Source organism: Protobothrops mucrosquamatus, unplaced genomic scaffold (assembly GCF_001527695.2).
Source record: "Protobothrops mucrosquamatus isolate PMUCROS unplaced genomic scaffold, P.Mucros_1.0 scaffold_97, whole genome shotgun sequence".
Lineage (NCBI taxonomy): Eukaryota > Metazoa > Chordata > Lepidosauria > Squamata > Viperidae > Protobothrops > Protobothrops mucrosquamatus.
This window is the reverse complement of record NW_015386173.1, coordinates 1-9,098: the sequence shown is the minus strand read 5'-3', so window position 1 is coordinate 9,098 and position 9,098 is coordinate 1. Positions and strand designations below refer to the sequence as shown.

The 9,098-nt window shown below is 46.2% G+C and overlaps 1 pseudogene; it reads right to left on the bottom strand.

Annotated features, from left to right (window-relative positions):
- Positions 1–8,751, bottom strand: part of LOC107286553 — a 59,334-nt pseudogene extending 50,583 nt beyond the window's left edge.
- Positions 8,752–9,098: the final 347 nt, after the last annotated feature.

Below are 9,098 nucleotides of genomic sequence, written 5' to 3'. Positions count from 1 at the left end.
AAAAGTGCTACACTCAATTTGCCAGCAAATTTGGAAAACTCAACAGTGGCCACAGGATTGGAAAAGGTCAGTTTACATTCCAATTCCAAAGAAAGGCAATGCCAAAGAATGTTCAAACTATCGCACCATTGCACTCATTTCACATGCAAGTAAAGTTATGCTTAAAATCCTACAAGCTAGACTCCAGCAGTATGTGGATAGAGAACTTCCAGAAGTACAAGCAGGATTTCGAAAAGGCAGAGGAACTAGAGATCAAATTGTCAACATATGGAGAAAGCTAGGGAGTTCCAGAAAAACATCTACTTCTGCTTCATTGACTATGCTAAAGCCTTTGATTGTGTGGATCACAACAAATTGTGGCAAGTTCTTAAAGAGATGGGAGTACCAGACCATCTTATTTGTCTCTTGAGAAACCTATATGCGGGTCAAGAAGCAACAGTGAGAACTGGACACGGAACCACGGAACCACTGTGAAAAAGTCGTTCGACCCCCCAAAGGGGTCGCGACCCACAGGTTGAGAACCGCTGTGCTAGAAGAACAAGTAAAAGACACAATGCTAATTTGTAGCAAAAATGTTGGCTATAGTATCGATTTAGATAATTGGCAATTATTATGGGATAGGAATAGGAGGCTAACGTTAGCCACCACTTATAAAGAAAATCTATATAAGATGTTCTACATGTGGCATCTTCCCCCCATAAGATTAGCAAAAATGGACAAAAAAACCTCATCGATATGTTGGAAATATAAAAAATCACCAGGGACTTACTACCACATGTGGTGGGAATGCCGAAAAGCTCAAGAATTTTGGCATCTGATAAAAAATTGGTTGGAAGAAATCTTATCACAAAAAATCAAATTAAAACCAGAAACTTTTTATTAGGGATTACCAAGGAGAAATCCAGCAAAGGATCCTTATATTTAGTATTACATATTCTAACTGCAGCGAGACTAACCTATGCTCAGAAATGGAAGAGAAAAGAAACCCCTACTGAAGAAGAAGTAATAAATAAAATCCTATCCTGCGCGGAAATGGATAGATTAACATTAGAGCTTAAAAATAAAACTGAAACAGACTATTTCAAAATTTGGAATGGAGTATATAAATGGCTAGAGTCAAGGAGGAATGCTGGGACGAATGTTGATTGATAAGTTGATAGTTTAGAAATCTTTATACTAGTATTCTTTATAAGATAGAATTGAAAGTTATTTAACCACAATGTATATGCTTTAAAGAACGCTTACTAGAAAGTTCACAGATCCTATATGCATATTTTGTTATAATGTAAAGAATTTTTTTTCATAAGGTAATACTAATAGTATTGTTTAAACCAGGGAAGTTGTATTATGTCTTTTTTGTTTTTAATTGTATATTCAATAAAATTTTAAAAAAAGAATGTAATGCAACAAAGTTTGTTCAATTATCTGTACTGTATTCTATGAAAAGTTATAGCGAAATAACCAGAAAAAGGAAGCACAACTTGCTTAGGTTGATATCAGGTAGCTTTCCTTCATCTGATTGTAGCCAATGAGCATGAGTGTTTAGAGAGCCAATCAGGTGTCATCTTGTTTTGGCAATGAGCCAATCAGATCATAGTAGGATTCAATTATTGATGTCATATATTGAAGCTGAGAGGAGGACATTTGTCAGTGTGTTATGTGATCGCTATCAAGTTGGTTGAGTTTTTTTGTGTTCTTTCATTTATCGAGCTTGTAAAACGTAATAAAATTAAAGTAATGGTGCAAAAAGTTGACTGGTTGCCCAGAAAGCAATGTAAAATAGTATTATTAAGTGAACAAGGCTACAGTTATAAAGAAATTAGAAGAAAAATTGGTGGAAACTTAACCAAAGATGGCATTTCTACTGTACACTTTTTCCAAAAGGTTTCCACAATTTTAGCCACTACTGTACCTGAGACCGGGTTTTTTTTCTCCACTTCGCTGCCAGACTGTTCTACTTGATGCAGAATAGGAAGGATCCATAGCAAAAAGCAAAGGACAGAGGAGAAAATCCTTAAGTGGGATGGCGGGGGGGGGGGGTTTTCTCTGCTCTCCAAGGCTTTTCACTGCCAGATTGTTCTACTTGATGCAGAATGGGAAGGATCCACATTCTGCAGCAAGTAAACTTTAAAGAAAGTTTAAAAATGTGGTAAAGAAAATCCTGCCCCTTACATATATACACAACACACACACACAGAGACGTTAAACATGTAATAGATGAGTTTTATTTTAATCAGAATCTTCATTCTGCCTTGAAATAAAATAAAAGGAGTAGCTATATCAAGAGGTTCAGCAACATTCCCCAGATCTACTAGGCATTAGCACCCCCACCCCACTATTTTTGTGTCAGCTCTTGGAACAAGTGTTAGGCATGATGACAACCACTGGGTCAAGAGGGGTAACTTAGTTGAAGATGGGAACCACATCAGCTGTTTTCCAATCCTGTGGTAGTTCCCCGGTGCTCTAGAATTTTTGAAAGATATGGTACAATGGTTCTGAGATAACATCTGCCAGCTCCTTCAGAACTCTGGGATGTAATCCATCAGATCCCGGTGATTTATATTTATCAAGGTCAGACAAATGTTCTCTTACCATTTTCTTGCTTGTTTTAATTTTTATTTCTAGTCTGTCTTTTACAGTTATGTTTTTGGTAGGTTGGGTTATAGTTTCTTTTTGCATGAAGAATGAGTTGCATCCAAACAATGAGTTAAGCAGCTCTGTTTTCTCTTTACAGCTTGTTACTTCCTTGCCATCTTCTCTGTTTAGTGTACTGACTGTTTCCTTGACCTGTTATTTATATGTTAAACTTTTTTTTATTACCTCTGACTTTTGTTGCATGTCTTTGTTCATTCTGAATCTTTGTGTCATGGTTCCAATAGATGAAACCCATCAAAAGAACTTTGAGGCAAAATTCTTCTTTAAAGTACATTTATTTGGGAAACAAAGTATTGGCACTACATAGTTGAACCCAAAAACTAAATTCCCTTCCTCCAGATACAAAGTAACAAAGTACAATTCCCACCCCCAATTAACTGTCATAAATCACATTCCCCAATTAGCTTAAAATGCGGGCTTTCTGCTCAGCTCCACAGCCTGCCAAAACATTATCAACTTGTCCTTGGATTCCCACAGCAGCGTTATTATTATGGCTAGCTGAGCTTACATTCCAACCCCCCCTCTGCTGCACCTAATTTCTAAAGTAAGAAAAAGCATGTTGAAAGAGTAGAGAAAATGGCTGCATTTTCATCAGTTGTCTGAGTGGAAACATCCAACATTAGCAGAGTTGACATTCAGCCCCCCTTACAAAAATGATCCTGCAATTCAAAGAAAATCATAGGTTAGGGGTTGCCCCTTGGTTTATTAGGGTGTTTCTCATAGAATCTGTCGGCTTTTACATTACTAGATTTTACCCATGTGGCTTCAGATAATGTATATCCTTTCCACTGCACTAAATACTGTAAATTTCCCTTAAAAAGTCTAGAGTCAAGAATACTGTTCACTTCATAATGAGTCTGTCCAGCTACCACGAGAGGCCCAGGTATCTTCTTAGGGGGAGGTCATAAGGTGGAACCCTGAAAAAGTTTCAATAGGCTACAATGGAACACAGGGTGGACTTTCCCTAGGAGTCTGGGAAGCTTTAATTCTACCGTGACTGGGTTAATGATTCTTACTATGGGGAAGGGACCCAGGTACTTCGGTCCTAACTTCTTACTAGGCAACTTAAGTCGTAGATATTTTGTGGATAAATAGACTTTCCCCCCAACTTGGAATGATCTTTGGGGAGCCCTTTTTTATCGGCTTGCTTTTTATACATTTCAGAAGCCTTTTTTAGAGTGATTTTCGTGTTTTTCCATACCTCCTCCCTCCCCCTCACTCACTGGTCAAGCGTTTGGGAAGTAGAGGGCCCCTGAGGATATTCGGGTATTGGGTTGAACTCTTTTCCTGTGGCAACTTTAAAAAGCATAAACCCAGTGCTGCTGTGGACAGAGTTATTGTAAGCCACCTCTGCGAAAGGGAGGAGGTCAGTCCAATTTGTTTACATCTGAGATACTGCTCCACCATTGAATTCGCTGATTCAGCTGCCCCATTTGTAGATGGGTGAAAAGCTGACAATAGTCCTTGCGACGAGCCAATTAACTTGAGGAAACCTCTCCAGAACTTGGCCGTAAATTGCACCCCTCGGTCTGAGATTATTCGCTTTGGCGCACTGTGCAAGCTGTGGGTGTGTTTTAAAAACATCTTGGTTAATCTTTCGGCTGATGGGAGTCCTTGGCAGGCGATAAAATGAGCTTGTTTTTAAAATAGGTCTATCATAGTCCAAATCACCATATTCCCCCTACTTTCAGGTAATTCTACTATAAAATCCATAGCAATTTCTTCCCATGGTTGGGAAGGGTTCACAACTGGTTGTAATAGTCCAGGGTGTTTTCCAGGAATTCTTTTCATGGTGGCACATACAGCACAGCTCTTGACATAGTTCTCTATGTCCCGTTTTAAACCCAGCCACCAAAATTGCTGACGAACCAGATGCAGTGTTTTTAAATATCCAAAGTGTCCAGCTTGTTTCACATCATGACTGTGCCGAAGAGGATTAAGGTGGAGGGTTTCAGGCAGATACCACTTCCCCCTTTGTAAGCCAAACCATCCCTGCATGACAAGGTTTGATTTTCCTTGAACCATTGATCGTTCCTGTTTTATTTTCTTCATCCCAGGGTCATCAGGGTTTGGGACTTTCACTTCATGCTGAAGTTAAATGGGCTAAAGTATTGCGCCCACCGTACTTGTTTCGGGGACAGTTTGTGGGGAGTTTTCAGTGCCTTTAGGGTTTTGTGATCAGTCCATACCTCGAAAGGCACCTTGCTCCCCTCTAGGCAGTGTCACCAGTTTAATAGAGCCCAGCAGATTGTGAAGGCTTCCTTCTCCCATACTGCCCACCTTCTCTTGCAATTGGTGAACTTTTTTGAGGTGTAGGCACAGGGCTGTAGGACTCCATCATGGTTCTTTTGCAATAGTACAGCTCTGACAGCCACATCGCTGGCATTGGCTTGAATTACAAAGGGTTTCCCCGGAGAAGGATGCTTTAGGACTGGTTCAACCACAAATAGTCTTTTTAAATTCTCAAAAGCAGTTTGACAGTTCATAGTCCATTCTAGCGGCTGGCTAGGTCGCGGCTTCCCCCCCCCTCTTTGCCTGTTTTCAATATGTCCGTGAGTGGTAAAGCAATTTCGGCAAAGGAGTGGATGAATTGACAGTAAAAGTTGATGAATCCCAGAAAGCTCTGAAACTGTTTGCGAGTCTTTGGGGGTTGCTATTCGATTATGGCTTTCACTTTAGCAGGGTCCATTTCAATGCCCTCACCGGAAATTCTGTAGCCAAGATAATCTAGTCGGGTCTGATGGAACTCACACTTTGATAGTTTAACATATAGTTTGGCATTCAACAATTTCTTTAACACTTCTTGCACTAGTTTTACATGGTCAGCCATATTCGTGCTGTATATCAGGATATCATCAAGATACACTAAAACTCCTTTGTATAAATGATCATGTAGTACCTAGTTGATCAGCTGCATGAAGACAGCTGGAGCCCCCTATAGTCCAAACCACATGACTTTAAATTGATAGCTCCCCATGGGACAGTTAAAAGCAGTTTTCCATTCATCTCCTTCTTTTATTCTTACTCGGTAATATGCCTCTCCCAGGTCCAATTTAGTGAAGACATTCCTCTTCACCAGGTGGGTTAGTAAGTCTTTCAGGAGGGGGAGGGGGTACTTATTTTCTACGCTCACAGCATTTAACTCTTTATAGTCTACGCAGAGATGAAGCGACCCGTCTTTTTTCTCTTTAAATAACACCAGAGCTCCCACCTGAGATCATCTCGCTAGGTTCTTGTTCACATACTGCTGCATTTCCTCCATTTCGAGGGGGGTCATGGCATACATCCTCAGCTGTGGGAGTTTAGCTCCCGATAACAGTTCATTGCAGCAATCATTGGGCTGGTGGGGAGGCAGAGTGTCACATACTTTCTCACTAAACACCTTTGCTAGGTCCCGGTATTTGCTGAGAATGAGTGGCTCGCCTGGTTGAGGCAGGATGGCTATCTTTGCTAGCTCAGTGGTCGGCCTAAACTCTCCAGTAACATTAAGGGGGGGCTTGGGCCCTATAGGTCAGTGGTGGCGAACCTTTTAGAGACCGAGTGCCCAAACTGCAAACCAAAACCCACTTATGTATCGCCAGGTGCCGGGTGGGCATGGCACACTGGGTGGGCGTGGCTACAGTGGTCAAAGCAGACAGGGTGGGGGTGGCAGGGTGGGCGTGGCCTCCTCGATGTTGCTCCTGGAGATGGATGCCTGTGGGGGCCAGGCAGGGTTGGGGGAGATCCAGGGGGTCTCTGGCAGATGGGGTGGTGGGCAGAAGGCTTGTCCTGCAGTTGAGGCGAGGCGAGGGAGATGGCAGGGTGGGGATTAGGGTTAGGCCACCGCTGCTTTCCCCCCAGGACGGAGCAGCCTGCCACAGTCCGGCAGCAGCAGCAAAGCTCGTGCTCCCCACTCAAGTGGCCACCAGAGGCTCCTGGGCTCCATCTGAGTTGAAGAAAGTGGAGGCACAGCAGCAGGATTGCTCTCAATTAGGCGGGTGCACACAAGCGAGCAATGCACCCGGGTCTTATTGTTTGAGAGCAATCACGCTGCTGGGCCTACGCTTTCAACTTGGATGGAGCAGAGGTACCCAAGCTGCTGCACTGCCTGCCTCCCTCTCCCCCTCCCCCATGTGCCTCAGGCCGGCGCAACCAGCAGCTTGCTCAGGTCCATTAGGCTGCCGCTGCCAAGGAGAAGAGTGGTGAGGTTTTGAGCCAGCTGGCTGGGCAGGCAAGGAGTAAGTCAGGGGATGATGGCTGGCTGGCTGGGGAGGGGGAATAATGGCTGCTTGGGGGGGGATTTGCCGAGCCTCAGGGCAGAGGCATTGGCAGCTCCCCCCACCCAGCCCATTTCCCCGGCTCCATTACTGGCAGAAGCTCCCTCAGCGACCGCCCCACGGCCCTCACCATCAAGTTTCCATTGCACAAGCTTCCTGGAGTTGAGGAGAAGTGCAGTTACTGAGCCGCTTTTCCTGCTGCGGCATTGGCTGCTGGTGTTGCCCTCCTGAGAGGAGGGCACAGTGATTGGTTGGCGGCCACGTCACAAATGGGGATTGATCATCCCCCAAACCCCACCACTGTCAAAGGAGCAGGAGGAATGGGGAGAAAAAAGGGAAATTGGCCGAGCTGGCCAGGCACTGAAGCCCCGCCGAAAAAAGTGGAGTCTCTTTGCGAGCCTGCTTAGCCCGCATCAGTCTTGCTCTCCACAGTGCACTGCAGCTGATCTGAAGCATGGAGAGCATGGCTGATGGGTACAGACTCTGCTGTTTTCAGTGGCGCTTCTGATCAGCTGCAGCAACCCTAACCCCATTGCTTTCAAAGGAAAAAAGCAGAGTCTGTGTGTGCTCCTTCCTTTCCCGTATCAACCAGCTGCAGCACGCTATGGAGAGCCTGGTTGCAGCTGATCAGAAGCAAGGGAAACGCCGGTGGCAGCAAGCAATCCGTGCCGGGGGGGGGGAAACGCCTGTACTTCTCAGCTTCAGGAAGCTTGTGCAATTGTTGCTGAGGGAGCTGCTGCCAGCGTTTCCCTCCCCGTACGGATTGCCTCGCTGCTGCTGGCGTTTCACCCCCACCCCCCGCATGGATTGCCTCGCTGCTGCCAGTGTTTTTTCCCCCCACCCCCATATAGATTGCCTCGCTGCTGCTGGCGTTTTCCCCTCCACCCCCCGCATGAATTGCCTCGCTGCTGCCGATGTTTTTCCCCCCACCCCCATAGGATTGCCTCGCTGCTGCCGGTGTTTTTTCCCCCACCCCCTGCATGGATTGCCTTGCTGCTGCCGGCGTTTCCCCCACACACACCCCCGCCCTGCCCAAACTTTGCTGAGTTTTGTCCTGTTGCCGCACTAAAACCTTGGGAGCGCCGAAACTTGCAAGTCCGGGGCGCTGGAGTTTTCTGGTGTAGCCGTGCCAAGCCGTGCTGCCAGGCTTCCCAGTGGCCAGCAGAAGGGAGATCGTGGCAAGAGCGATCTTTTTCCCCATACCCTCTCTGGCCCTTGAGCTCAATGCCTCTTTCTTTGTGCTGCGAGCGAAAGCGCTGGCGCACGTGGAGAGGGGGAGGGGAGCAGTCCGGCCCCACCTCCCTCTGGGGCGATGGCGCGCGTGCCCACAGGGACGGCTCTGCGTGCCACCTGTGGCACGCATGCCATAGGTTCGCCACCATTGCTATAGGTAGTCTCACAGTCCTCATCTGCTTCTCCCACCAAATAAACGATTTCCATTTGTCCAACCAGGGTAGCTCTAGAATCACAGCCTCAGTCATCTTCGGAGCCACCATGAAGTGAATGAACTCCCAGTGTTCACCTATTTCTAAGCATATTTGCTCAGTCTGTTGTGTGGCCAAAGTTCCTCCCATTAAAGAGCCATCAGCTTGCTCAAATCTCACGGGTTTGGAGAGCAACTTTGCTCATATGCCCAGTTTGAGGGCAAGTGGGAGCACCCCGACTCCACTAGCACTTTCAAATCTACTTGTGCATCTGTCTTGGGGACTATGTGTTTGGCTGTGCGAGAAAAAGGTGGAATGAGTCAACTCACCATCAGGTCATTCTCCCCCTCGTCGTCGCTGTCGTAGGAGGGCAGAGCAGTGGTGGGTCCAGCTTGGGCCTCATCACTCTCCTGCATGGGTGATGTAACCTGGGCAACGGGTTCTTGCGTGATCCAGTTTGACTTCTCTTTTGCCGGCTACTGGACTGGTTTCTTCCTCGCCGGTGATCCCGATCTGTTCTGCTGTTTGGGATATGGGACCGGGCAGCTCGCCGCTCGTCCTTGTTGCCTACATCGTCCTTTTTGCCTACATCGGAAGCGCTTTAAGGTGTTAGTTACCACCTTTAAAGCGCTCCATGGCATCGGACCTGGTTATCTCCGAGACCGCCTTCTGCCACAGATTCCCTCCCATAGACCGGTACGCTCCCACAGAGTGAGTCTCCTCAGGGTGCCGTCGGCCAAGCAATGTCGGCTGGCGACCCCCA